The sequence below is a fragment of the Mytilus galloprovincialis genome, chromosome 1 (assembly GCF_965363235.1).
Source record: "Mytilus galloprovincialis chromosome 1, xbMytGall1.hap1.1, whole genome shotgun sequence".
NCBI lineage: Eukaryota > Metazoa > Mollusca > Bivalvia > Mytilida > Mytilidae > Mytilus > Mytilus galloprovincialis.
This window is the reverse complement of record NC_134838.1, coordinates 70,016,890-70,023,235: the sequence shown is the minus strand read 5'-3', so window position 1 is coordinate 70,023,235 and position 6,346 is coordinate 70,016,890.

The window sequence follows — 6,346 nt, the reverse complement described above, 5'->3', positions numbered from 1 at the left end:
TTTGTATATGTATTTATTAAAGTTGTACAAAATCGAACATGTAAACTGTTGTTTGTTTATAGTTAACACGTGTTTGGTTGATTATAGTATGGTCGGTTCGATTAGGATATTGAGTTCATGCACGAGTGAACTCAGGTGGTTTAAAGTCATTCGAGCCATTGCTGTCAAAGTGTACAGAAGCATTTTATTAGTTTCTCTCCAACTTGTACTTTTCGTAATATAGCAAGTTCTGAACGTGAAGAAAGTCACCTCTATGACATTATGATACTGACATAACAGATAGAGACATGCTAACCAAAGTTGCAGACATAACCTTTGAACAATTTCTTAACATGTATTACGATTTACGGTCACCAGCAGGATTGGATACAGCGAAAGAATACCTGTCATGCGAGCTTGCTTAAGTTTCCGATGATGAGAAGAAGATTAGGTCCGCTGTAACACGGACCTTGACGCACCAAGTAAAACAAGTAACAAGAGCATTTTAAAGATCAAGATGATAAGTATTGTTTACATAATGTATGGTTTTTCATCATATTGAATATAAAACTTTATTGTATAAAATGAATATTTAGATACAATTCAGTACATGCAATTTGAATATGAAAAAGAATCCCTCTTCATGATCTGTTTAGGGAAATGAGAAGAACATTATATAAATAACACATAGCTGAGAGGGTGATAGAGCAGATTGTTACCCCGAGAAAACATTGTCAACCGCGGCGAAGCCAAGGTTGACAATGTCTTTTCGAAGGGTAACAATCTGCTCTATCACCCTCTCAGATATGGGTTATTTAATTTATTATACTGAATGTTCTGTTATTACTGTCGATTAAATTTTAAATTCAAAGTAATAAACTATGACACCTTGTACATAACCTTCCGTATTTAATAAAGCGCACACTTGATCAAACGTCTCCGTGAAGGGTAATAGAGTATTTGCCAAAGGATAGATTCGTATTTAATAAAGCGCACACTTGATCAAGCGTCTTTGTGAAGGGTGATAGAGTATATGTCATAGGATATAGTCGTATTTAATAAAGCGCACACTTAATCAAGCGTCTCCATGAAGGGTAATAGAGTAAATTGACACCCTCGTATTAGCCAATCAAAATCTGGCATTTTGACATGAAGTATAATAAAATTATATATTTGAAAGATAATGATACAAGTTCATTCGTTTTAGACAGGATTGATAATGTGTCAATATTCTATTCCGTTTATCACGATTCAACCAGTTATACTGTTATATTTAATAAGAACTATATAAAAAGGCTGAATTTGTTTCAGAAGCTAATCCAGAGAAAGGATTTGTAAAGGGGATCATTTTTGACCTACATGTAGTTAAACAACACGTTTGGGAATAAATAATTCAGTTCTTCTTTTCATGGTATCCAGTTCAGTATACATCAGATTTTTAATGAGTACTAACTATTGAAAAAGTTAATAAAGGATAAAAAGATATCAGACATGTGCAGCAGATAAAGTATATAGTTAACATGAGCTTTACCTAAAAAAAATAATACAGTACCCAAGAGTTTCAAATTGATTATTGTTGCCTAATTTACAACTGGGAATGATATTAGTAGATTTCTTTTAAGTTTAGTACTTTTTTAGTATCTATTTTTCTTAATCACTGGGCTGATTGATTGTTAAATCTACTGATAGTTATATTAAGGCACTGGGCTATTAATAATTTAATGCACTGGACAGGTTGTTATTGAAGCCGCTGGATTAGTTGTTAATGAAGCCACTGAGCATGTCGAAATATAAGCAATTTGGCTATAGTTATTCAAACCGCTGCACATGTTGTTATTGAAACTACTGGGCGGGTTTTATTGAAGTCACTCTTCGTGTTGTTATTGAAGACATTGTACAAATTGTAATTAATACCACTGGGCTGATACTTTACTTTGACGCCACTGGGCGTGATGTTATTGACGTCACTCGGCTTGTTGTTGTTGACGCCACTGGGCGTGTTATTATTGACGCCTCTTGACGTGTTATTGACACCACTGGGCATGTTGTTATTGACGCCACTGGGTGAGTTATTATTGACGACACTGGGCGTGTTGTTATTGACACCACTGGGAGAGTTGTTATTGACGTAACTGGGCGTGTTGTTATTGACACCTCTTGGCGTGTTATTGATGTCACTGGGCGTATTGTTATTGACGCCACTGGGCGTGTTGTTAATGACGCCACTGGGTCGTTGTTATTGACACCACTGGGCGAGTTATTATTGACGCCACTGGGCGTGATGTTATTGACGCCACTGGGCGTGTTGTTATTGACGCCACTGGGCGTGTAAATATTGAAGCCACTGGGCGTGATGTTATTGACGCCACTGGGCAGGTTGTTATTGACGCCACTAGGCGTGTTTTTATTGAAGCCAATGGGCAGGTTGACATTGAAGGCACTTGGCAAGATGCTATTGAAAATAGGACCGAGGAAAGGATGGTTACGTTAGAGAAGACTTTCCAGTTATCTGTTCATCGAAATTCAGAAATTAAATTAAATATTCAATGCTATTTTCCCGTTCTTTGTGTTTCGAGAGCACTTGTCTCTGCAAGTGGCGTCTCTCATGTAAGAGTTTGTGGTTATTTGATAAATATTTTATGTTCGTTTGAGTTTACGAATTAGAATTTAAATTTATTTAAAATGTATAAAGTAGATAAAGAAGTTTGCGGCGATAGACTGCTCTTTTCAATCTAGAAATTTTTCATAATATCAATATTGAATTCCGCTGAAACCTAAAATGTCATGTTTGTTTTAGTATGATTTGTTTTTAATTTTAAACATAAATAAATCAAAACAACAAAAAATATTAATATTTATTTATTCTCTTCATATTGAAAGATGGGTTTTGGGTTATTGCTTTGCTTATTTGTTCCATTGATGGAACACCTTTTGTTTCATCTACCACTTTATGATATACAATTTTACTGACAAATTGACTAAAATAGGTTGCAGTGATCCAATTACTATATATTATTCATCTCACTGAATGATCTAAAGAGAAACAGAGAGAAGTTTGAACTGTTGACTTTTCAAGTAGAACTAAACAAATGAGCCTTGTTGAAAAGGTTCGTGACTAGCAATTGATTCTTTGAACCAATATAATGAATTGACATAGGATAACATAAACCACCACTTGCTGTCAATACTTCTCTATGACGTTTTCCGTCAGGAGAGATAACTACAACGTTGTGTGAATCAAATCCTACCACGTACACATTACCATCGTTATTTACATCAATACTCATTGTGGAATGTTCATTGCAGTTTACCTTGTAGATTATAACACGTAACTGTATTTGTTTCACAGTTTGTATGATATATTTTGTCCCTAAATGTTGCAATGTAACAGTCATTTGGCATTTTGTCTTGAACTATATCACTTGTAGACTCTTCGTACAGATTGATCATTCGTATACCTTTGTCTTCTACGGAATAAATCAATCGATTATCTTTCAGTGATATGCCATAACTGTCAGAATCAAGTGAAATGGTTTTCTTGATTTGTTTCCTCTCCACGTCTATAATGGGAATACACTCTGATGTACCAGATGTAACAGCTAATGTATTGTCCTCGCTGATGTGTACTATACCATACGGGATAACGGGCAACTTCACCTCGAAGTCTTTTAATCCTTTGTCGCTGAATACGTTTACTGTCTGTTTAAAGTAGAAAGTAAACGCCATTCTACCATCCGACAGCATGCAACATCCGTATATGTATTTTACTAGGTTGTCAATGGTCTTGTGTATCGTAAACTTTATATTATAAATGGATCTTGATTGTATCATCATTTGAGCTTGTTTTGCCTTTTTCTCGACTAGAACAATATCGTACTGTTTCGCTTCAATATGCACTTCTCCAAAACTTTTTATATCGGGCATGACATTTTTGATAGAGGCGTTAATCTTAAATGAAAGAGAAAGTTGCCCCTTGTTTTCTACCAGCGAGTGTAGGAATTTATCTTTGCTATTTACGTCTTTTTCTATCTGCTTCATCGAAAGAAACAACTGAAAGTCCGTCGCATGTTGCTTAATGTTCGAAATATTTCTCTGGCATTCTGCTATTTCTTTTTCTTTGATCTCTAAGGATGACACTAACTGACAAATTTTCGAGTTTTCTTTTTCTTCGACCTCATAGAGATGTTTCATCAAATTTTCTTGTAGTTTGTCGAGATGGTTGTTGATCTTTATTCTGGTATTCTTTATTTCTTTTTCTATTTCCATTCTCTTTTCTTTCAAATTCGACCGATTGTCCTGTAAATGCTGACGAAATTTTTGTAGATTTTCTGCTACTTCAACTAATATCTCCTCTATCTCGGACAAGGCATAGGAGGTTTTGGCATTATCAATGACGTCATCTAAATTTACGATATCCCGGCATTCTGTATGACTTTCCACTATGCACTTGCTGCAACAGGGACATTCATGCTTCTTACAATAAGTTTGAAAACTGTCATCGTGTTTGCTACAATACTGAGTAATTTTCCGGACATCGGTTGGTAATTTCTGGTATTCAACGATAGGTATCACCTCATGCCTTCTCGATGCTTTAGACACACCATGATGTTTCTGGCATTCTGTACAGAGTCCCTCGTCACATTTTATACACCAGACTATGGATGGTTTGTTAATGTGACGGACGTCACAAACTCCACAGCTTTGAGATGATGTCGCCATTAAGAATAAACTACAAAATATTGTTCAATAATCAATAATAAGTCATAGCATTAGATGTGATTCTAAAGTTAACAACCTGTTAAAGACAACAACAACCCATCAATCATCACCGTGGTTGCTTCATTGGTAATAGTTTATATTCCGAAAAAGAAATTATTCTCACTTATCTAATATCTACAAGTATTAAATTTAGTAATTCAAAATTATTGAATGGAAAATAAAGGCCGTCTTTAATCAAATTGAATAATTAAATATGAATTAAATTTGATGCAGCCTGTGAAACCTTGAATATCAAATATGTTGAATTGATATTAGTTAGGCATTTAAAACTTTTCTAAAAGATAGTAGGAAATTGAAATGTAGGTTAAGATATTCAGTTTAAATTCTAATTCGTAAACTCAAACGAACATAAAATATTTATCAAACAACCACAAACTATTACATGGGAGAATCCACTTGCAGAGACAAGCGCACATTTTATTATAAATATGAGTATAATATTGTTGAAAGTTCATATAAATACACAGCTATTATGCAGCTTGTACTGGTTTCCCCATACTTGTGGTCCACAAATCTGAAAATAAATAATATGATTAATAATATTATTTATTTGGCAAAATACTACTGTACACTTTGTAAGCAATGGCTCGAATGACTTTAAACCACCTTAGTTCACTCGTGCATTTACTCAATATCCCAATCAAACCTACCTTACTACAATTATCCAAACACGTATTAACTATAAACAAACAACATTTTACATGTTCGATTTTGTTCAACTTTGATAAATACATTTAATTATGTTCGTCATAAAGTTCATTATCTTTTGGTTCCATATACGGCGATTGTTATTTTGAAACACAGATTTATTTCTGGAGAGCCAATTGTGTCCATCTATCATCTGGCCTTGCAGTCATAATAATTTTGAGCACGATTACCGTACTCAGAATCAGAAATCAACCAATCAACACACTGAATTTTGTGTTAAGAACCGTGTTTTCTCCAAGTACCGAGTTGATTTATGACCGTGAGCCTCGATTTCTAGTATAAGTTGGAAAATGTTCATTTATTATTGGTAATCTTATTTAAACACCACCAAACGTAATCGTATGTTTCAGTACAATTAAGGAAGACAACGATATTTAAAAAAGTTAAAATAAATCACTTAAACATTTAAGACATTGAATTATTATTTTCTCTTGAAATGAAAAGAGAATAAGCTCAATCCGGTTCGGATATAGGTACTTGTTTTTCGTGTTATATTTGTACAGAATTAGAATAAAGGATAATCGTCACTGACATTATTTTGTAACTATCTAAACATTTGCTAAAACAATTAAACAATTTTTATTTCAGTCGAAAAGCTATTTTTAGTCTTAACTGTTACTTCACTTTTTGTGTCTTTTGTGAATGTTTCTGGGTATAGCAATGGCCACTTGTACCTTTTTCTGAGCACAGAGATACATATATACCTACATGTAGTACAATTTTGCTCGTACATAATCATGAAGAAAGGAATAATCATTCTCTTACATATACTAATCTCATGTGTACACCAGTTTTAATTACCTGTACATGAAATATATTGAGTTCGCATGCGTAAACTTCATAAGCAATGTAATGCAATGTAAATAATGTAAGCGATCAC